Source organism: Pinus tabuliformis, chromosome 9 (genome assembly GCF_031772625.1).
Source record: "Pinus tabuliformis cultivar Carrire ecotype Pingquan chromosome 9, CPIR1, whole genome shotgun sequence".
NCBI lineage: Eukaryota > Viridiplantae > Streptophyta > Pinopsida > Pinales > Pinaceae > Pinus > Pinus tabuliformis.
Window position 1 is genome coordinate 1,882,371,681 of NC_142307.1, and position 25,400 is coordinate 1,882,397,080.

A 25,400-nucleotide genomic window follows, 5' to 3' on the forward strand; every position below is an offset into this window, starting at 1 on the left:
ACTCATAGGCCCCTTTTGCTAGCTTTCGCTTGACAATATAGGGCCCATGCCACATAGGAACGAATTTTCCAGCACCTAATTTATCGTTAGCTTGATCATATAATAGCACTAGGTCTCCTTCCGAAAAATTTCGAGGGGTCACATTTCGATCATACTGAGCTTTCATACGTTTTGCATGAGTCTCAATCGCCAATGCAGCATCACGTCGAGTCTCATCTAATTGAGCTAAGTATAATAAACGCTTCTCCTCTTCGGAAGTAGCTGGAAGTAATTCGACGGCCATTTGAAGTGACGGGATTTCGCATTCAATGGGCAGCACAGCTTCCAAACCATAAACTAGTTGGAAAGGAGTGAACCCTGTTGATGTTTTCACTGAGGTTCGGTACGCCCAAAGCGCGGAAACTAACATGTTGTGCCAATTCGACCGATGAATACCAATGATTCGTCGGATCATGATAACTAAAACTTTGTTGATAGACTCAACCAGACCGTTTGCTTGGGGATAATAAGGAGTTGAGCTATCGTGACGCAAACCAAGCTGGCCTGTAAGTTCTGTCATCATAAAGTTTCGAAAATGGTGCCCATGGTCAGTGATTATCACTTGTGGGACACCAAACCTAGCAATAATGTGATTGAATACGAAAATTGCAGCTGTCTTGCCGTCTGCCTCGAATGTAGGCATCGCCTCGGCCCACTTAGTAAAATAATCTACCGCAAGGATGATATACGCATGCCCCCCAGCCGAGTGAGGGTTACATGTAATAAAATCGATACCCCATTTGGCAAAAGGACCAACGGCAATTATAGGGTGGAGAGGAGCAGGTGGAGCGCGCATCTTGCGATCAAACACTTGACAGTTGTGGCATTTCCAGACCACAGTAATACAGTCTTTAAACAAGGACGGCCAGAAGTAGCCAGCGCGCAATATCTTTTGGGCTGTGGCATACCCAGACATATGACCGCCACACGCTCCAGAGTGACAGTCATTCAGAACCCTTTCAGCTTCCTCGTGAGTTAAACAATGTCGAAAAACCAAGTCTGCCCCACGGCGATAAAGAGTATCTCCAATAATTTTGTACTGTTGGGACTGGAATCGAATTTTTCGACGTTCCGACTTTGAAACTTCGGGCCGAAAGGATTGGGTCTGGAGATAGACGATGATATCTCCATACCATGGATCTAAAGTGCTGATGAGAAACAAAGATTCATCTGCAATGGGCTCCTCTGCCACAGTTTCTGTGTCAGCACGCGGGAAGTCACACATTAACGCTGCAAAAACTAAATATTTCTTAGACTTAGATTTTTCAAACTCCAAGTCGAACTCCTGCAGGATAATGATCCATTTAGAGTACTTGCCCCCTAGCAATTGTTTAGTCAAAATGTAGATCATAGGGTTGCAATTCGAAATGACTGTAGTTTTACGGAGTAGAATGTAGTGACAAAAACGTTGGACAGCTTGAACGGCTGCCAATGCCAATTTCTCCACATGTGAATATTTGAGCTCAGTTAGATTTAATGTCCGACTAAGGTAATATATCACATGTTCCGTTCCGAATTCATCTTCCTGTACTAAGACCATTCCAATGGTGGAATGAGCGGTGGCGAGGTACAAAAAGTAATCCTGGTTGTAGTTGGGAGGATGCAGCAATGGTGCATGGGTCAACGCGTGCTTGAGTGCATCAAAAGATTTCTGAGCTATCTCATCCCAAGAGAATTGAGCATTCTGTTTCAACAACCGGGTAAAAGCCTTTGTAATCTCGGCGTAGTTAGGAATGAATCGTCGTAAAAAGTTTGCTTTCCCCTGCAAACTTTGGAGTTGGCGAAGACTCGAAGGAGGAGGCAATTTGATAATAGCTTCTACCTTCGAGGGATCGACGCGAATGCCGGCTTTTGAAACTACAAATCCCAGCAATCGTCCCACTTCTATGCAGAAGACACATTTGTGTGGGTTCAACCGAATACAATAATGCCTACACCTCATGAAGATTGCTCGTAAATGGACAAGGTGATCAGCTCGATGTAATGAATGAGCGGGAAAATCATCGAGATATGGTTGCACAATGTGTTTGATGTCATGAAATGCATAAGACATCGCCCTTTGAAAAGTGGCTCCGACATTCTTAAGCTCAAAAGGTAATTTGCAATAAGCAAATGTCCCCCATGGACAAATGAAAGCCGTTTTTGGTTGATCAGCAGGTAGAATATTGATTTGGTTGTAACCAGAAAAACCGTCCATAAAGGAAAATATTTCACTGTCGGCACAATCATCAATTATTTGATCGATATAGGGTGTTGGGTAGTTGTCCTTAGGACAAGCTCGATTGATATCCCTATAGTCGATGCATATTCTTATTGTGCCCTATTTTTTGTTAACCGAAACAATATTCGATACCCAATCTGTTAACGGGATCGGATAAATGAAACCTGCTTTCAACAGCTTCTCAACTTCTGCTTTAATTGCAGCCGCTTTCGTGGGTGAATCTGATGCAGACGTTGCCGGACGGGTTTAGCGTCCGAGTAAGTCTTGATCTCATGGACAACAATCGCGGGATCAATTCCTGGCATTTCCTCATAGGACCAGGCAAACACGTCGTGGAATTCTTGAAATAGGGCCTTGTATGTCTGAATTTCATCATCTGAACACGAGGCACCTATATGAATGTGCTCAACAATTCCGGGCTTGACTGAAATGTCAACGGGAATAGTGCGAGAAATGTTTCCCAAATTCAGCTCTGAATCAGGATGTTTCATTGGATTCTGAGCTTCTTTGACATATTTAGCTATAAAGATTGATGAGAAATCGTTTTCAAAACGATCATCCTAAGGTAAAAACGAAGATCTGTGATGGAGATCTTCCCATGGTAAATCGTCTACACACAGGACTTCACAAAGTTGCTCGTTAGATGACACAACTTCGGGAAACGTTATTAACTCCGAGGTTGACGTGAAAAGTGATTCCTCACGGACCACATTCATTTGGTCGATTCTGGTTGAACTCGGGTCAGTAAAAGACTGCACGGCTTCATAGGCAATTTCATATGGACTCAAAGGCATAACGTCACCAAATGAGTCTATCTCAGATTCAGAAGGAACGATCCAAGGATCGTCATAAACAATGGTATCTGATGTAATCATATGAATAGATGCAAATGAAGACAAGGCGTTGATTGGAGGAAAAGGAAAAGTTCCCAGTAAACCGACATCTTTAACTAATCCTACTCCAACATCCTTATAAGGGATAGTCATTTTACCGACATGCTGGATACTCTCTGAAGAGGCTGGGTCGAATGAAAAGTAAGCCAGCTGGTCTATGGTTACGATCTTGCCATTATGTGGAAACTTGATTACTTGGAAGACCAATAAAATGACCGCTGTCATAGCGTAAGACCAACTTCGGCCCAAGAGAAGGTTGTAGTCTAGAGGGGCATCAACCACTTCCACATCTACACTAACAGTTTTTCCTTCAACCCCTATAGGCAAATCCTGTAGAATGCCAAATGGATGGAACCCACGGCCATCAAAGGCCTTAAGAATTGTCGGGGATTGATTTAGTGAAGGAGAACCAAGCGATCTCCAGCACTGTATCGACATAATACACGTGGAAGCTCCCTCATCAATTACAATCCGATGAATATGCCTGTTTTTGACTGTCACTGGGATCTGGAAAGCCATTTGATGAGGTAAACACGGTGTTCTATTTTCTAGATCAAATATTATTAGGTTCGGGTCCTGAACATCAACAGCTCCTATAGCTGACAAAAGTAACTTGCGTTGTGCTGGGCATGATTGCAGCACTTCCAAAGACGACATTGCTGAGGGTGAAACAGCTAAATCCTCAACAATGTTGTAATTCTGGGCTGCTCTCGCATGTGGATTGAAAGCAGACCTTCGAAGTACACCCTTGGCGGGCGGTTTGATTACTAAGTCCAGGTTAGGTTTCTTGATCTGTAGTGGATCGGAATCGGGAGCTGAGGTTGATGGATTAGAATGAGAAGATTCTGCTTCTTTGCCATCAACAGGACTCTTACTACCATAATCTTGCGATCGAGTCGCAATCCTTACATGAGACATCATCAATATGGGTTCTTCACTGGCACTCGAGGAAGAACCTATCATCTTACTCTCCTGCTTTGGAAATGGATCTTTCAAAACAGCAGGAGTTGGGGAACCCTTGACGATTTTCACAACCTCGGCCCGATGAGGGCAATCTCTTGTAAAATGATCCTCTTCACAAATAAGACAAGGATATCGAGGTTTGCGTTTTTCGTCATTGGTTTCCGACTTTTTAGTTTTCTCCTTTGGAGTTTTGTCTGCTTTATTCTTCTTCTTACCTTTCTTTTTCCCACCGGATTTTGATTTAACCGTAGATGACTCTACAGTGTGAATATCAACGGAAACTTTAGCAGAAGATTCTCCTATCGGGGAGTCTGGTAAGGTTATAATAGGCGAAGAATTCTTTGAGGATTTCTTCTTACTTTTAGTATTCACCGTACCAATCATGGCATCAGCGGCATGAGACCCCGAAGGAGCATCAGCGATTTGATTTGACTTAGGAAGATCTGGGATCTTTTCGTGTAACGTACCTGACTGAGTGTAAACTAAGTCAAGGTACTGCGCTTGAGCAATCACTTGCTCCTCAGTAACTACTCCAGCCTTAGCTACGTCTTCAGTAATCTTCGGTAACAATGATTTAACAAACCATTCAGCTAAGATTTGGTCCGGGATAAAAACTTTCACTAACCGCCTTCGACGTCTCCATTCATGAATATGATCGGAAATATAAGGGGACGTCGATTGTTTTAATGAAGTTAGTAACTCCATGCCATTATCATATCTGATCGGCAACTGAAAATGAGTTAAGAACGAGGTAGCTAACTGGCTAAAATTATAAAAAGAGGCTCGTGGTAACTCAATGTACCACTTGGCCACGAGACCAATGAGAGTACGCTGGAAAAGACGTAAGCAGATCGAATCATCCGAGATGGAATTAGAGGCACACAAGAGGTGGTAAGTCATCACATGATTCGACGGGTCCTCTCCAGACTTACCTTCGAACTTGGGTATGTCACTGGGCAACTTATTTGGCATTGGCGGCCAAAACGGAAGATAATTTATTGGATCGTTCGTTAGGCGTGACAAGTCTGGTAAATCCAAAGTTGCGATAAACGGTAATTGCCGGTTAGGATCCCTAAAACTCTGGGTCACAAGACCAGTCCTAGGAGGAGGATATCCAGGATAACTTGGAATAGGAATCGCGTTCGGGATATTGTATCCTCCCGAAAAACCAGGATTAACCGGACCGTACTGGGGTTGTTGAGATTGTTGATAAGTGTACCCAGGATACGGTTGATACTGGTAAACTGGCTGCTAGACAGCAGGCCTGTATTGGTACTGTCCCTGGTACGGTTGATAAGTGAATTGTGGTTGACTTGTGACAACCGTACTTAAACCAGGTTATCCTACAGGCATCTGAACCATAGTTTGAATCGTGGATCCAGACAATGGTAAAGATGTCTGAGGAGTAGTTACAGAGACAGTAGAAAACGGAGCTGTTAATACTCCAGAAGTAAGTGTGGTAGACTGAACAGATGTTGCGGTAGTTGCAGCAGTCGTTTGAGATGGAGTACTAGGTGCAATAGGCCCAGACTGAGAAACTACCGAAGGTACAAAAGTGTGAACATTAGACTGGACTGGTTGCTGGGGTGAACCAGAAACTAAGGGTTGTCCAGTTTGAGATGACAACTGTACACTTGGCTGCAATACCTGTTGAACTTGCGATGGATCCCACACTATGTTCATTCCGGGGTATTGACCCATAACAGGTTGAGGATATTGAGATCCATAACCGGATTGAGGGTAGGATTGATAATTGAAAGGTATATTTCCCATACCTTGAACATAAGATTGACCTTGGGGTGGTTGATAACCTTGACTCGAGTACTGACCTTGAGGTAGATACCCTTGAGGTAAGTACTGATACTGGGGTTGACCTTGAGGTATAAATTGATACTGAGGTTGACCTTGGGGTACATATTGAGGCTGGGGTTGACCTTGAGGAATGTATTGCACCACGGGTACATACTGTCCTTGAGGTTGCCCCCCAGACGCAATTTGTGTACCTTGAGGTTGCCCCCCAGGTGTTAATTGAGGCTGCCCCCCAGGCGGTAACTGGCCACCTTGAGGTTGAGAACTAGGAATTGAACCTGACATCATGTAAATGTCTCCTACACCCAACGGTTTATTACCATTGTTTCCAGCTAATAACCCATGTTCAATGGGTTGAGGAGATGCTCCTGCAAAAGTACCAGAAAGTGACTGATACCTAGAGGGAACAGAAGGACCGCCGTACAAAAAAGATTCAGGAGATTGAGTAAACATGGACGACTGACCAGACATATTTACAGGAGTATAAATACCTCCCGGTGGATAAGGAGTACGAGGTGGAGAAAAAATTGACCCTGAGTTGTCCAAATAATTAGTTAACGAAAGATACCAAGTAGTACTTCTAGGTGGACTGTAAAAAATGGATTCACGCTCCCTTAGATCAATAGTAGGTTGATCTTCAGGGATAGGGACGCCTATTTCTTCTTCTGGAGCAAGTTCTTCAATAGCTATCAAACCAGAAGGAAGATTTTCGGTGATGACTATTTCTACCCTAGGTGAATCAGGAGCACTAGAAGTTGGAGTAATAGGTTCAGATATCTCAGGTTCTTCGCCTATATCACTAGTAGATGAAAAACTACCAGCAAGCTCGGAAACTGCAATAGCTTTGGGATTATAACATGTTTCTAGACTTTGGTAATCAGGATGAACTACCAACGAAGACTCTCCTTCTTCAGGTGAACCTACTTTACTGCCACTAGGAGTTACAAGGACTTTCAAACCTTCGTAATGACTCGGGACGTCTTCATGAGGTTGGCCCCGAAGTCTACGGGACTTCCTCAACAAATCGGCCATGGTTACAATCTCAGGAGACTGGCCCCGAAGTCTACGGGACTGTCTCGGTAATTCAGCCACAGCTAAAAACTTTTAACTACTGCACACGCAAACAAAGTAAAATCTCAAAGCAAACCGCCTAAAGTCTCTAAAGAACCAAACAAATGCGAATCACACGCCTAAAGAATCTAGGGTGTCAAACCATACACAAACAGTAGGCTTCCGGACCGAAAACACTAGTTGGTGATGAAGCCCAACATCGCCGAATTCAGTACAGAAGTGGTGGTTGGAACAGTTACCCCGGCAACCTGCTTAATGAATAGACGGCACAAGTTCCTCCACTTTAACCGTCTCGAGTGAAGTGAACCCCCCAGAAAATCCAAGTGAGTCTAGCCGACGTCTGCTCCAGGTACAGTGGGATCTTCCCTCCACCATCACCTTGGGTAGAACCCTAAAGATAATGGTCACTAAGGTCACCAACAGCAAAAAATACACCTGGGGGAACAATCTACGATCCGATAGCACGCAAGGGCAGAGTATCAAGCTCAATCCCCTTGCCGGCTCCTTGACAATAATCCAAGGTTTACTGACAAGTGACCCCAGGCTCCTCGACAATAATCCGAGGTTTACCGTTTGTAGTACGTGCGTATCTGGCGTCGTTCCCAATGAAGGAGGATTGATCCCCTCACTGGTTTGGACATGATCTCGTGCTTCTCCTTTAAGAGGAGATTTCCCAGAGCATAAATGTAACAGCTGGATTTATCCTACCACAAGATGAGCTACTTGTTTGGTTTTGCTGTCTTGGAGAGTTAATTACTCTCCTACTCCAAGACACTAGCCTGATCTATATTGGTGTTTCAGAGCCCTAGTAAATAAAAAGTTACTAAGTAAATTTTACTTTAAGCATTAATTTTATGGCTTTTCTTTAGGAAAAAAGGGAGTGAGATGAAACTGATGGTGTGTAGACTTGACTCAAATCCACTAAAAAGATGCACCTAAGATGATTTATACTATCTTTCCTTTTCAATGAATTCCCTAGCTAAGAGAGTTGGAGAATGAAAAATTGATATAAAGACAAATTTCTTGGCAATGAAAATTAAAGAAACAATCTCTTTATCTTTTCCAAAGCATACAACACATGACCACTAATTATTTCACGAAAATTCCTTTCTCTTTTCAAAGACTTCAAATGCTACTAAAACAAACTTTCCTTCAAAAGAGATTTTTGTATTTTTTCCTATATTAACAAAGCATATAAAACTACTTAACAAAAATCAAATTTAAAACATCTATGACAATCAAATCAATTTTACCTAAAAGCAAATCTAATGAGGCAAAAGCCTACAAAGTATAATTCCAGGATGTTTTACTCAGTTACAATTCAACCAAGGACTAGTTCATGCAGAATCATAAACCCGTCAAAAACAAAAATCAAAATCTTTTGTTCTTTTTCTTAAGAATGAAATTCACAGCTTAACCAACAAGCTTTGTCGAAATTCCGCAAAGAGACAACACAAAGGTAGGTTTCTCACACAGGTGGATTTTATGAAAGGTCCGACTCCTAAGAAGACTGAAAAGACCAGGGAGATCCAAGGTTTTACAACTTGTAAAACCAAAGTCACTACAGGACCAATGCAAAAATCAAACCCTAGGGCTAGAAATTCTATGAATTTCACTAAAACCCTTGATACTAATGAAACAAGCTTAGATGAAGACTTCTGACAGGTAACCAGTGGATCTGGGCAGCAAAAACAAATTATAAACAAAATCTAAGAGGCAAAAAGGAAAAAATTGAAATTTTCTCAACTTTTGACAGGGTACGCAGGTAGCCTGTTTGCACAGGTGCGTGTACGCTCTGTGTACAAAGCTGCAGTGCGTACAAGTACGCACTGTGCTTAACGCAGACGGTGCGTACTGCTAGCAAAATCAAGAAAAATAAAGTCTAACTTAACCCTAAGCTATTCCACCCAAATTCACAGTCAATCAGTCAAAAACCAGAAAGAAATCGACTTTTCTCAAATCAAAGTATTAATCAAAAGAGAAATCAATCAAATCCATAGATTCCCCAGTGGAGTCGCCATTTTGTCATGCGGAAAGAGTCAATTTTGCAGACAAAACCGACCTCCCTAGAAGCTAAGGCGTTCTAGTGACAAACAAGACAATTAAGCACTATCTTTCCCTAAATATGCATTTAGAATACAAGCAATCAGGTGTTTAAAACATAACTTTAGTCCAACACTGTTTGTAGCAGTCCAGCCTCTCCAATCCAGATGAGCTCCTCCTTCTCTTTGAAACCTGCATTCACTAACAAGAAAACGATTACATAGCACCTGAATAACTCATAAAATAAAACATATTCATCATAAAGACCAAGGAGTATATGAAACAAATTATATATAACAACTTGTTGAGAAAAATGAACTTAATTGTATTAAGTGGAAACAAAAGAAACCATTACAACCAGTGCCTTGGTGTTGTGCAGGTCCCTCCCAGGGTCCAGCAAGAGTTCTCCTTTACTTTGATCAGCTCACCCACTTCCAAATGAAGCTAAGAAAGGATGGGAATCTTTCCTCTCAAGCTCTATAAGGGAGTCCTAATTTCAGCAGCATCTACCCTTAGGAATGTTCAGCTTTCAACCTCCCCTCCCTCTGGCCCAATGTCTGTATTTATAATGCTTTAGAGGAAGTTAATCAGGTCCACCATCAATGGGATAAGCCCCTCTTTGAATGGGATAGCTCTCCTCTTGATGGGATAAGTTCCTCTTTCATAGGGATACATGAACCATCTGGAGGCGCTCAATACACGTCAAACCATCTTCTAGAATGCTCTAGAATCGACCACAAGTAACTTTTTTGAAGTAAAAATCGCACCTTTTGACCTTTACAAGAGTACGCACCCACCCCTTTACAGACAGAGCGTACAAGTACGCAGGTATTGTGAACTTGGGGTGCGTACACACAGGTAAGGTTAAGAGAAACTGCGTAACCAGAGTTAATTGACTTTTTAAGGACTTTCTCTCTTTCTTGGAGTTTGACATGAGGAGCAGAGGTATGAGACTTGCCAAGGAGGATAGTATGACAGATGATGGAGCCATACTAACTGTAGATATCCATGGTGACAAATTTTAGTGTAACACATAGCCAACCCTAGCTTAGTGGGAGAGGAATTTAGGGTTTTAGTGCTTGTTTCTCTTTTGCTTTTGTAGGTGGATTAGTGCTCAAGATAACTTGATTTTTTGCAGTGGTAGGTGTTTGGAAACATCAAAAGATGTTTAGGAATAGCTGGGAACCAATATTATGTATGAAAACATAAAATTACATAATTAATGGAGATAAAAACAAAATACCATGTTTTCACCTCAAAACAAGTTTTGAGGTGAGAACTACATTAGTGTTATAGACATTTTTGTGCCCTACAACTCCAAGCATGAAATGTCCATAAACCAAGGGCTCCTAAGTCCCTAAAAGTGTTGTTCTAACCCCTAAAGGAACAAGGTCAACAGATTACAGCTTCTCCCAGAAGTTCTCCACCAGAAACTGCTCAGAATAAGTCAAAACAGGATCATTTCAGCTGCTCCACTGGCTAGGTGCGTTGCATTGCACCTAAATACACTGTGAGGGTGCGTTGCATTTCAAAATTCCCTTCTGTGGGGTGCGATGGGCGAGAAATGACAAATGGCAGTGTCATTCTGCGAAATGGAGAGACAATGGAAGCTTCCAAAATCTTCTCCAGTGACACTTGCCTCACTGAATTCGACCAAGGATGAGTAAGAGGCTTTCAGTCTCGAAGTGGAAGCAAGAACTGACAGAGAGAAGACACTAATCAAATCACAAGCTGACTCATCCTCCTTACAGATATCTATATATGGATCCCTCATCCCAGAGATCCAGAAGCTGGAATTTTGCATATTGTAAGGAATTGCTGTTGGTTTTTTGAGACAAACATCAGATTGTTGGGTGATCTATGCTTTGTTTGAGGTGAAGAGGGGCTTCTTTTCTGGGAGGTTAATGCTGGGTCAGGAACCACTGGTTGTAACTCCTCCTGGATCTTTTCTTGTTTATTAATAAAAGCTATTTGATTTTTCCTCCATGCTTTTGTATCATTGATGCTTGTTACATTTGTATGGTTAACTTAAATCTGATCCTAAGTTGTTTATGAATATAGATCCATGTCTTTGTATAGTTTTCTTCTTATGTGATCTTACAGGTAATTTGTGAAGCTGGGCAAGTAAGGGAGCAGGTAGCTGGAGACTATCAAAGAAGAGAAGGATTGGATCAAAGGACTAGCGCTAGACACAGGTTGGTTCTTTCTATTCCTCTCTATCTATAGTTCATAAAGGAAATACAAAAGTAGTTTTTTCTCTGTTTGTTTCTAAGGCAGCTGTCACACCTTAGTGGGATAGAGCAGTTCTAAATAGACACTTTTCCCTGTAACAAAATGGCGACTCCACTGGGGAATGTCTAATTAGTTTGTTTGTGTATCATTCTTTGTTGTTTGTTTTATAAACTTATAAGTAGCTTTCGAACTGCATTTTCCATAACAAATGCAAAGTAGATAACTGCTGCTTCAATCCATTCACTGGATCTGTTTATGATTTAAACAGTTGATTCACAAACTATCTGATTTCCCTTGTGATAGCTCTTAGATCCTCCTTAGATCTACCCCTGATTGTTGCATTACTGATTGCTTTTTACTCGGCCAAAAACCAAGGACTGAACTGCAAACTGTGACCCAGAACCCGGACAAAGTCTTGCTTCTGGCCCATCGCAAGTACTGTTCAGAGATCCTGAATTTCAGCGCACTTCCCGAAGGGGCAACCTGCACTGCATTTCAGATTCTCTGTGTTACAGGTGCACTGATCAGACTAGCTTTGTGCAGCTGTGGTTCCTGTGCTTCATTCTTTCCAGTTCTATCCCTGAATTTTGCTGCCTGTGATCAGTATATGTCTGTTTGAAGCCTCTTTTCCTTGCTGTTATTCTGCCTCCTTTGTACAAAAGTACTGTAGATGTTTTTGTGTGTTTGTTGAATCGTTTACAGTTTTCCATTTCAAAAGTAGAATAGTCGTACTGTCGTCCTTTGATTTGAATCTGTCGCAAGTGTCGATTTCGATCATAGGATAAAGTTTGATTGCTATTGATGGTCGATTATACTGTTGCTATTGCCTTTGGTCTGAATTTGTGATTTTCTAGTGTCAAGAACAAGTGTTCATTTCAAAATCGTAAGGTGTCGTAATCATCTCTGTTTTTTATTTCGAAAAAGAGCTTGTTTATATTTGTCACTTGAAAAGAAATTCATATTTGTACATCAACTTTCTTTTTAGCATCAATACTAAGAAATTCGAAAACAAATACATGCATGTGCATTTGCATATAGACAGTCTATTTGGCTTGATTTAGGAAAGTGCATTTACAGTGTGCTCTTTGCTCTTTGTGAAAAGATTCTGTCTTTCTTTTCCCCTAGTAGCTAGGATTTTCATTGCACAAAAGAGATAAAAGTTTGTTTATCATCTTTAGATTGCATTTTAGGAATTACATCTACATCTCGTGGTGAACCCGAAAGGCAAACTTCATAAACAAGATCAACTTAAAATAAATTCAATGAATCTAACAACGCTTTGGAACTTAACGCACAACATTTAGAGGTCTAGGCTAGAGACGTATTCCGGCGTCGTAAAGCCTAGTAACTGTTGTCCTCACTGATGGTTGGGTGATTCCTCCACTTTGAGGCGATAAGTGCCAGTACGGACTTGTGCTCCCATGTACCGTTGAGTATATTTTGGGAGACCCCTATAGGCTTAAATCCTTTATCCTTAGGAAGCCGTGTCTGCCGCCCTATCGATCGTAATGCACTGAACACAACATTCGGGAAGATTGACTGCCGTACCATAAAAAGTATTCTGCAGTTTTGCGATTGGTTTGGTACTCCCTCTACCTAGATCTCCATAGTAGTCCCTTTCGTTCCTTTTCAGACTCCTTAACGGAAAAGGTCCATCTGAGCACTTGTCACTTCAAGCTCATTAAAAATCGAAGCCGACTAGAGTCATCTTTTGTTTTTTCTCGACTCTTAAAAACTGAAAAAACAAGTTGTGTCAAAGCGTCTAAAATTCATTTAATTCGGAAACATACTTCCCCTTTATTTTAGTTGATCGAGTAATCCGCAATCGTGGAAGAAAGTCAATTGAAACCCTGTCGTTCGTGGAGGCTTACGAGTCAACCGTCTTTGTCTCCGGAATCGAAACCAGTACGGACAAAGCGAACTCGTTTAACCGGTTCCAAATCTCCTATTAAAGTTAGAACAAGTGTTCCAACGACATCAGAGACTCCGGTTACTCCAAACATTTCTGGAATCCCTACCTCTACAGAAGAAGTTCAGCAGCCACAGAAGGACAGTGATACTGATCCTAGTCTGAGAGTAAACACTTGTGTTACAGAACCAGTTCCATCTACAACCGGTTCGGAGAGTCTTACTCTTCAAACATCTGTCGCTGCTGATTTCACACCTTCTTCGGCACCAGAAATATTTTACGGACCTGACGGTCTTCCCCTTCCACCTGGTCTGATTGCCATAGAAGAAATTGTAGAAGATCCTCAAACAAGTACTCCAACGCAATTTGGAGTTGGGATCATTCTATATCCTTCTTCTTCGAAAGTTAGTCTACCACCAGCGGAAACTCCTGTAGAATTGCTAGGTAATCTTTTGGATAGACTACAAATGTCTGAACAACCGTCAACATCTAGGACTGTGTCATCTGACACAGCGACGGTAGAACTCCCTGCTATCACTCCGACAATGTTCACCGGTATACCATCTGTCCCGACTAGCTCTCAGCCACTAGAAGGAGCCCACTCAGGGGCTATTTCGACAGTATGGTCCATTCCTGTTTGTTCATCCAGAATAATATCCGGAAACTCTTATGTTGAGTCTCAACAAATTGATCCATTTGGAGGTCAATTTGGGCAGTCCGGCCCCCAAGGGAAAACAATTCCCTTGAGTTCTAGATTACCACCGTATGGGGGGCAGTATACCCTTTCATTATCCCCTCCGGGAGGATATCCATACGGGAGTTCACAACAACATTCAAGTTATACTGGAATTACCTCAAGTGGTTGGGTACCTATACTACCTCAACAACCAAGAGTTGTGTACTCAATGCAACAATGCGTACCTATGTCGAATATCCCGACTACGCCAGCTATTGTGACGGTGTCGCAAGTTCAAGCACTGCCTGTTGTATGCCAACCTCAGGTTTCTCAGGTTGTAATTCAACAGCCCCTTGACCCTGTGACTCAACCACAATCACCGACTAGTGGAGCGACACAGGTTCAGACGGGTACAATTACCCCTCATCTTGGTCAAACTGTTAGTATCGAGCAACAGCACATGGCTTCACAACCATGGCTGGTGCAATACCAACAACCGTAATTCCAACAAGTATACTAAGGTTCTGAGCAGCAAATCTTTGCTAACAGTGGACAGCCGTACATTCAAAATGGTCATAATCAACCATTTTACAATGGTCATGTCCACCAACCTTACCAAAGTTACCAACATCAAATGCATTATGCTAGTATGCAAAGACCAACTGCTCAGGCAATCCCATCTTATCCTGGGTATGCTTCACCTAACATGAACCAACAGTTACCCTTTGTGGCAACTTTAGAGTTACCTGATTTAAACCAGTGAACCAACGATCCAATTTCTTACGCCCCTTGGTGGCCAGCGATTCCACATAAACTTCCATCAGATATTCCTAAATTTAATGGAAATCCGGGTGAATATCCATCGAATCACGTGATGACCTTTCATCTATGGTGTTCATCAAGCACCCTAAATGATGATTCGATAAGACTTCGCCTCTTTCAGAGGACGTTAACGGGTCCGGCGGCAAAATGGTACATCGAATTGCCTAGAGCTTCATTCGACAACTTCAGTACCTTAGCCACAAATTTTTTAACCCATTTTCAATTACCAATAAGGTACGAAACTCGAACAGAACTTCTTACCAATTTCAAATAGACAACGGCCACTCACATATCTGATCATATACATGAGTGGCGACGTCGTCGTAGAATGGTAAAAACGTATGTCCCCGATCAGCTGTTAGTTGAATGGTTTATCAAGTCATTACTGCCTTCCATCACGGAAGATGTGGCAAAGGGGGGAGTCATAACAGAAGAGCAAGTTATCGCTCGTGCGCAATATCTGGACTTGATTTACACTCAATCTGGCACGCTCTACGATAAAATACCTGACGCCCCTAGACCAGAATTCTCAATTCCTCCTCCTCCTAAATCAAACAATGACTCTCATGCCGGCGATGGCGTGATTGGTGTGGAGCTCTGGAAAGGTATGTTTTTGACCAACAATTTAGTGACTTTTCGGTAGCAATTGTAACCCTTTCTGCATAATGAACTTAAAGAGATAAAGCATTTTTAGTAGAATATGTGAGAATTAGTATGAAAAGCTTAATCACTAATAATTGCTATTTTTCCATGCAGAAAAGGGTGGAAACGAAGGATTACTGTTTAAGAGGAAAAGACAAAGGAAGAGTAACTGTTGTCCCTTTGGAAGGGAACCGGATGCGAACGAGATCAAGCGGATCGAAGCAAAACGACCTGGGAAAGAAAGAAGAATTATCGATTCGGCGGAGCAGGGAAAGGAAAATCAAGGATTAACAGCTTTGCGAATCCCTAAGGATCTTTGATCCTGAGGGATCGTTGTCTTGCTTATTTTTACTACCTAGATACCTCCGCCATTACTCTTATAAAAAGGGGCAGTAGTGTTAAGCTCAGCGACCTTTTTTCATATATGTAACTTTAAGCCTCAGTTTGAACTTTGATTATCGAGTCTCGTTAAGACTTGTTTTATTGTACTTTTGTTGATGCATTAATACCAAAGACTTGGTGCTTTATTTCATCTCTGCGTCTGGAGTAATCTAAGGTGGTGTATCCTTGGAAGCTAAGGGCCCGACTCCGAAGGACACTTGCTTTTGTATCATTATAATTTGGTTTCTGTGTGGGTTGTTTATATAGTTTGGTAATCTGATGTGTTTGTCATATGTTGTTCCATGCTCTGTTACGACTAATTCATTAATGGTTTCATTCGGGAAATTTATGTAAGTGACTTTGTATTATGTGAATGAATCTTTTCAGAGTTGATTGCATGTTCACTATTTAAGCCAACTGTTTCTGTTACAGAGCCTTCATATTGAATATTGCTGTATTGGATTCATTTGAACTCTTATTTGTGGGAATCTGAAAGTAATATTATTTTATCTGGAAACATAGTCATATTCTCTTGAATCATCAAATTGCTATAGTAAGTGTGTTGTGTATATATGATAAATGTTGTTCCATAATTCATTTGTGAATATCGCCTCATAAAGTAAAGGTCATTGGAATTGCTTTTGAAGATTGTTATTTGATTGCGGAATGGGAGTTTAGTTCAATAGAGCAAGTTCAGTTCTAACTCGCGAGATCTAGTTTATTGAGTTGCTGTTCCATTTATTGCCGTTCCATTTACTGCTGTTCCATTTCAGATTTGTTGTTCCATTTTCCGTTTGCTGTTCCATTTTACTTTCTGCTGTTCCATTTCCTTGCATTTACTATTTTGGTGTGAGAGAAGGTCTAAAGCTGTAGTGAGTCAGAAAGTCGCTAATTAGCTCCCAGATCTTTGGTCCATACTCTATTTTCCTTCCATCAGTTTCTAGAGGGATGGGTTATCGCTTCCGCACCCTTGACTGATAAATTGCCTGGTGTGATTCCTTTCCTTTAAAAACAAATTAATTATAGTTTAGCATCCATTTACTCTTGTATTTTCTAGACACTGTACTACGAAGCATTACTCTGACGAATAGCCTCGGATTGAGCTACTCTTTGCAATAACAAAGCGTTCCCAGATTGACTTATTAATGTAGCATAACTAGAGGTGAAAGAGACCCTTATTACAGCTCTACATTTTGGCGTCGTTGCCGGGGAAAGAGTACAGCCATTTGTCTTTTACAGAGTAGTGTACGAGTCTGCTAGGGGAGAGTTGGATTTTAAAAACGGAAGGTAAGAACCTGCGTATGGAGCATGTAAAAGCCCTGCTCCACCATCCACTTTCCTGGCAGAATTGTGGGTTGAATAGAATTTGGTAGTTTATAGAATGCATGACTAAGCAGAAAAAGCCAGAAAAAATTATCAAACCTCCATTCAAACCTGAAAAAGCCAAAGGGCCGGTAACCCTTGGCCGAACAACCTTCATAGACGAAATCTATAAGAAAACTGAATCTCAGCCATCAGTAGGTCTCAGAAAAACCAATTCCAAACAGCCTACTGGTTCCCTTCAGGCCACAGGATCACCATCTGTAGCCTTCGCTAAGGTGCATAGTCAGACTGATGAACAAGACTTTCAAGAAATTGAAAATTCTATTCGAGAACGACTGCAGGAAGGGAATCTAAGCAATCTTTGTGAAGGAGAAGGGGAAACAGGAGAAGTTGAAGAGCCAAGATCTCCTAGGATAATCCATCCATTAGAAAGCCCAGATAAAGGAAGCGCTGTAAAAATTATTGAAGGGATTCAATCTCCTCAAGTAACAGGAGCTCTCATTATTCCGGACAAAGGAAGTGCTATTAAGACAACCAAAACCGTACCTTCTCAGCCTAAGAATACCCTTTTAGAAATCCCGGAAGGTTATTGGCACATATTCGATCCTATGGTGCAGAATCAACCCAATACTCAAACTTCTACATTACAATATCCTATAGTGGATTCTGCAGCAAATGCTCCAGTTTGGGGGAATATGGCCAACCCTCCAGCCCAGCAGGTCCTCCCGACGGACCGCCAGAGGAAGAGATACCCGAGAATTCACATGCAGAGAACCAAGGAGAAGAAAATCCACCCATTCATGAGGAAGAAATAAGGGATACCAACTGGGAACAATCTGTTCCCGAAGCACCGGAAGAAATGCTAGACATAGGAGCAGATTTAAGGGCCAGGCCCAAACCCTCTGCCGAGACAAGGGAAATCAAGAAATTGAGGACTAGACAGCAGAGGCTGCTGAGCACTATAGCCCGGCTCCGACAGAAAATTCGCATTCTGAAAGCTAGTCTGAGGATACAAAGGACCACACAGAAGAGGAAGAGGACCGCTACAGCAAAATCCCGTCGAACAAGAAGCCGAGGGACTTACACTCGCACTGTTGGTCGAAACCCGATTAGAAGACCTGCAGCTGTTCCAAATGACGCTGAGGAACAAACTGTTGTTCCAATGGCCACTGAGGGACAGACTGCTATTCCAATTGATAATGAGGAACAAACTGTTGTTCCAATTACCACTGAAGAACAGACTGTCGTTCCATTAGCAGAGGAACCACAACAACCTTTTGTTCATGTCAAGAAAGAAAAGGAGAATAAGGAGATCCAAACAGAGGCACCGCCCTCAGGGGTGATCTGGGTTCTGAACTCTAAGCAGCATAACAAAAAGGTTCAGGTAAAACTCCCGGCCTCTATGGCCTTATGGAAAAAGGATCCAAAAACAAGAACCTTGCATAAAATGATGAAGGAAGCTCAACAGGAAAATGAACAATTGAAGGAACAAACAGTTCCCCGGGAGAAATATGAAGATTTGCAACAGCAACTTCAGAATATTAGTCAGTCCGAGAGCCAAGCCTTCGAAGGCTGGAAAAAGGAGCAGGAAAAGGTTGCAAAGGTAACTCGTCGATTAGATATTGTTGTTAGGCAGATGGACACTGTGTGTTCCTTGTATAATGACGTTCTAGCCTGTAGGGCCCCTGCTAAAAACTATGCTTTATTTTTGCTTGAACGATATTTATGATTAAAGATAAAAGCTGTCAGGGCAGGTGCCCCTATACAAATCAATACTCTTAATGATTTCATAGATTGTTGCAAGCATTATGGAATTAAGGTCCAAAGATTATTATGTGAATTTTACTTGCATAACCTCGTGCTAGACCAGGAAACTGATTTAAATCCTGGCCCTTTCATTGGGGACATACAATTTCAAGCCTTTGTTTCCTTCGGGGTTAACCAGCTAAAATGGCTTAGGGCTTATACCACTTTTCAGAGACAGGAAAATAGCCTAGACTTGTGGGTGAGAGCCGAGCCTAGAGACCCAGTACTGTTATGGAGAGCACATAGGAACCTTATGAGAACCCCGGGTGTTATGGAGACATTAGGACCCATGCATGAGGACTTAATCAGACAAAATTTGGAATATTTTCTGACTATTAAAGACCTTGCTACCGATGCTGCAAAATTCCGATATCAGATTTTGAACCCAAACATCCAACTCAGGGAACCATTCAGATATGAAAATTTTGAGCTGGCAGCCAGCCGATTTAACCTTTATGGCAAGCGAATTTTGCAAGCAGGGCCATCCTGGTTAGGGTATCGATTTCGTAGTCCAATCATTTGGTACCCTGCACCCGGATACCAGGCCTTGTATGAAATGCCTGAAGGTCAAACAAATCAGTTTTTTGATGATTTGGTTGCTCATCACGGTTGTAGGCCTCCACACGAGATTCCCTCTCCGGCCTACTCTCTTACTGCTTTGCATATCAACTATAATGTTTTCATGAGGGCATCAAACAGGGTAAGCAGGGGGGTGTGTGGAGCTCTGGAAAGGTATGTTTTTGACCAACAATTTAGTGACTTTTCGGTAGCAATTGTAACCCTTTCTGCATAATGAACTTAAAGAGATAAAGCATTTTTAGTAGAATATGTGAGAATTAGTATGAAAAGCTTAATCACTGATAATTGCTATTTTTCCATGCAGAAAAGGGTGGAAACGAAGGATTATTGTTTAAGAGGAAAAGACAAAGGAAGAGTAACTGCTGTCCCTTTGGAAGGGAATCAGATGCGAACGAGATCAAGCGAATCGAAGCAGAACGACCCGGGAAAGAAAGAAGAATTATCGATTCGGCGGAGTAGGGAAAGGAAAATCAAGGATTAACGGCTTGGAGAATCCCTCAGGATCTTTGATCCTGAGGGATCGCTGTCTTGCTTATTTTTGCTACCTAGATACCTCCACCATTACTCTTATAAAAAGGGGCAGCAGTGTTAAGCTCAACGACCTTTTTTTCATATATGTAACTTTAAGTCTCAGTTTGAACTTTGATCATCGAGTCTTGTTAAGACTTGTTTTGCTGTATTTTTGTTGATGCATTAATACCAAAGACTTGGTGCTTTATTTCATCTCTGCGTCTGGAGTAATCTAAGGCGGTGTATCCTTGGAAGCTAAGGGCCCTGGCTCCGAAGGACACTTGCTTTTGTATCATTATAATTTGGTTTCTGTGTGGGTTGTTTATATAGTTTGGTAATCTGATGTGTTTGTCATATGCTGTTCCATGCTCTGTTACGACTAATTCATCAATGGTTTCATTCGGGAAATTTATGTAAGTGACTTTGTATTATGTGAATGAATCTTTTCAGAGTTGATTGCATGTTCACTATTTAAGCCAACTGTTTCTATTACAGAGCCTTCATATTGAATATTGCTGTAGTGGATTCATTTGAACTCTTATTTGTGGAAATCCGGAAGTAATATTATTTTATCTGGAAACATAGTCATATGCTCTTGAATCATCAAATTGCTATAGTAAGTGTGTTGTGTATATATGATAAATGCTGTTCCATAATTCATTTGTGAATATCGCCTCATAAAGTAAAGGTCATTGGAATTGCTTTTAAAGATTGTTATTTGATTGCGGAATGGGAGTTTAGTTCAATAGAGCAAGTTCAGTTCTAACTCGCGAGATCTAGTTTATTGAGTTGTTGTTCCATTTATTGCCATTCCATTTACTGTTGTTCCATTTCAGATTTGTTGTTCCATTTTCCGTTTGCTGTTCCATTTTACTTTCTGCTGTTCCATTTCCTTGCATTTACTGTTTTGGTGTGAGAGAAGGTCTAAAGTTGTAGTGAGTCAGCAAGTCGCTACTTAGCTCCCAGATCTTTGGTCCATACTCTATTTTCCTTCCATCAGTTTCTAGAGGGATGGGTTATCGCTTCCGCACCCTTGACTGATAAATTGCCTGGTGTGATTCCTTTCTTTTAAAAGCAAATTAGTTATAGTTTAGCATCCATTTACTCTTGTATTTTCTAGACACTATACTACGAAGCATTACTCTGACGAATAGCCTCGGATTGAGCTACTCTTTGCAATAACAAAGCGTTCCCGAATTGACTTATTAATGTAGCATAACTAGAGGTGAAAGAGACCCTTGTTACAGCTCTACAATTGGCATGACAGACACGAAATCGACAAAGGCTACATCCAAAAAGGCCAGTAAGATTTCAGGTCAAAATGCAAAAGACGAACTTCTTGCTTCGGAAGTAAATGCCGTATCGACAGATAAAGGCAAAGAAACCAAACAACCAGGAAGCAAGAAAAAAGGCAAAGGGAAGAAGAAGAAACAGGAGGAATCATCACCTGAAAAATCTTCTGCAAACCCTTCTGGGCAAAGGAAACCCCCTGCGGGGTGTCACATATGCGATAAGGATCATCGGACGAGAGATTGTCCACATAAAGCTAAAATTAAGAAACTCTTTAAGAGTTCAAAAACCTCAGCAGTATTGACTGATCCGTTTCCAAACCCGGGAACCAAACTGGTTGCTAATCAAAATGCTTCCTGATCCGAAGTGCTTATGTTGTCTATCTCAAAGTAGCAAAATGATGCTTTGACAAGGAATAAAGATTACGGGAATCCACAGCTGTCGAACAACAAGGATAAAGATCAACCTAGTAGTTCGACAACAGCTTCGACCGAAGTTGTGCCACCCATCATTCCTGAAACAATGGTAAAGTTTCCAAAGGGAGTAGTACACAAATCGACATTTAATCCTCGTGCAAAAATAGCACAGATTCATAATATAATAGAGGACCTGGCCCAATCTCCGTCCGCTATGTCGACACTTGAGGTACCGCAAAATTGCCTCTCCCAAGAGCAAGCTTTATTATCAGTAATAGGTGGGATTGACCCAACAGATTCCAATCTTGTATCCTTTAATCACGAAGGATATGACCCTGAGTTACCAGCTCAACTAGCTTTCCTTATTCAAGTGAAAGCCCTCAACAAAATTGTTCATCGAACAATTATTGATGAGGGGGCATCTACATGTATTATGTCGATGAGTTTCTGAAAAAATTTAGGCTCACCACCCTTGTCGAGATCGTCAACGACGTTAAAAGCATTTGATGGATGATCATACACTCCATACGGGATTTTAAGTTACTTGCAAGTTGAACTGGGGGGTAAAACAGTAGAAATTGATGTTGAAGTAATCGATGAAAACCTCGATTACAACATCCTACTGGGAAGGCCCTGGATATATGCCATGGCCGCAGTTGTGTCGACCTACATCAGAAAGATTGCATTTCCCTTTCAAGGAGGAATTACAATCTTCGACTAACAAACAATTCTCCCCAACAGTTCACAAGTTACGGGAAGCATTCCAATGACCCATGGAAGCAATCACGTGCTTCAAAATATCGGAGTAGGTCTCCTAAAAGACCCTGCCTTAATGGGTACTTTTTCCCTACCGCCTCCGAGTAATCTGGCGGAAGTGGCCACAGTGGAAACCTATAATATGAAATCTTTTATATCTAATGGATTCAGAAGATTCCTAAACATTTTGTCAGCATGGATCATCGCCATTTTAGAAATATTGTAGCAATCAATTTTCTTGGCTTGGGGGGCAAACCCAAATCAACGCTCATCGAGTGTTTGGATAGATAGGTCTAAGGAATATGGCACCTCTTCAGATCCTTGGTCGCATGTACATTCTACAGACGAAGGAATCATTCAATCAATGATGATAGGAGAGGCACCATGGGAAGATTACCACCATCGCTCCCATCTTCCGGATTACCACGAAGATTATTCCAGCAACCTTAATCATCCATCAGTTTTTGATTTTCTATCAAATACTGTAAATACGGTGGATTTCGAGGATGGTTCTTATCTCGTGTCGACCTCGTTAAAAAATGAAACAAGGAGTCATGAGGATAGTTCTCTTACCGTGTCAACCTCATTAAAAAATGAAACAAATCCCCTTTCCAAATCTCAAAGGTAAACCTTCATTCCAACCACCGAGTTGAATGCAATGAAGCTTGGGGGGCATGCACCTCGATTTACATTATTATGCTGGGGGCATGCAAACTTATCACGAGCAGTGTTACTGTAGGGTTCAAGCTCGTTAAAAAATAAACCCGCCACAAGCAGTTTTAGCACAGGGTTCAAGCTCGTTAAAAAATAAACCCGCATCGAGCAGTTTTAGCACATAGTTCAAGCTCGTTAAAAAATAAACATAAGACATGAGCAAATGTTTCCACCCGCGTTTAAGCTCGTTAAAAAATGGACTATTCCCCGGTAAATAACCATCGTGAATGTAGTACTTCAGCCGTTAAAGCCTTGGTCGTGTTTACACCGTCACCTCCACTTTTCATTGGCCGATCATTCACCTCCATTTGGTTGTTTACCCTTTTTGAGGAATAGCTGCGAAGAGTGATTTCACTAGCCATCCTTGTGACATTGCCGTGATTGGAAAATTCCAAACCTTACCTGGAATCAGCTGCTACCCGTTTTATCACTCGTTCCTCAAAAGACGAGTCTCCTTTAAGCTCTTTTCAACTGACTCGTAAAATATGAAAAGATTGCCGAGCCATTGGCCTCTCGAGCTCGTTAAAGGGACAGGAAGTGCTATCCCTCCTCTAGATTTTAATCTTTTTGGACCTGATGGATTATTACACAAAAAGATCGAGCGCTTGTTTTGTTCGGCTCGTTAAAACTATCGAAAATTCATCCCTTCTGTATTGTTTTATACTTTTTCGGACTTAAGGGATTAGATGACGAAAAAGGAATTTTGGAGTTACCTTTATGTTCCTTTTCAAACTCTCTAAAATTGAAAAGGACCGAGTTATCTTTGTCGTTAAACTCGTTAAAAAGATTAATAGCGACAAACTTGTCTTTAGACGAGAACGAGTTTCACTATCGCTAGGCTCGTTAAAACATAGCGATGGGTTTGCCCGAAGGGAAAATTATAGAACAAGCATATGTTATCCTCCTCAAGCTTGACAATAATAAAGAGGTACTAGTCAGCAATGACTGGGGAAAAATTGGGAAGAAAACTCAAAGAAACTTTGTTGGTAGCAAGTCGCTCTTGAACATGACACTTCCACTCCGTGTCCGAGTCGGGTTGGGTTGTTTCATTCACCGGTCACATCACCATGGTCACGCCATACCATCCACATTTGGGGTTAATGCTACCAATCCATAACATCAGTGTCGCCGATATGTTCAAGAGAAGTCATCCAGAGAAGTCACCGGTGTCTCACCCACTACCATACATTATACTCCATTCTTTCATGACCGCCACCCTAAACCTTATATCATTAGATCGTTTTCACCTCCATCAAAATCATTTTCTCCATTCTGTGTCATTGATGTGGGATTCATTAAGGCCCTCCTGTGACGGATCACTTCTTGTCGACATCAGCTCATTATCCAAGAAGTTGATCTAGGAACACCCCATTCAGTACTTTGAAGCTTGCATGCCTCAATGGCAAGTTTCTCACTTCCGGCGACAGGTTTACATCAATGGCCTTGGACCGAAAGATTTTGCGTGGTGTTCGACGCCAAGTCCTTTATTCACACCACGTGAATTGTACTGCAGTACCTTGAGGATCATTATCATTATCGGTGATTCCTCTCGCGCTTGTTAACAGTTTACATCATTGACTGGTAATCAAGCGATGTCTTTCCATGTTCGACTTCAAAACATTTCTCACATGGATCGACTTGTACTTCGAGTGAAGATCGGACGAGATTGAAGACCCCGGATCTAGTTTCATCCATCCGGGATGCGATATATATTCAGGGAAATAAAGACATTAAATGTACAACATTGCAGCACAGATAATCATCCTACCAAAAGGATGATGGCTCTATCAGAATCATCAGTCTACACTCAGATGGTTGTCTGTCCTATGTACATGAAAATGAATTCATAAAGCTGAGCATGGGAATGCCCGCCTCAGCTAGATCATGAAAACAGTATGAAGATAATGTATTGTATTGTATCTTATTACAGGTCTCCTCCCAGCATTGAAAGAACTTCGGATCCTCATAATAAAGCATTTCACCCGACACCAAAAGGTTAACGGCCTCATACTTTAGGGGGCAACTGTTATAGACATTTTTGTGCCCTACAACTCCAAGAATGAAATGTCCATAAACCAAGGGCTCCTAAGTCCCTAAAAGTGTTGTTCTAACCCCTAAAGGAACAAGGTCAATAGATTACAGCTTCTCCCAGAAGTTCTCCACCAGAAACTGCTCAGAATAAGTCAAAACAGGATCATTTCAGCTGCTCCACTGGCTAGGTGCGTTGCATTGCACCTAAATAAACTGTGAGGGTGTGTTGCATTTCAAAAGTCCCTTCTGTGGGGTGCGATGGGCGAGAAATGAC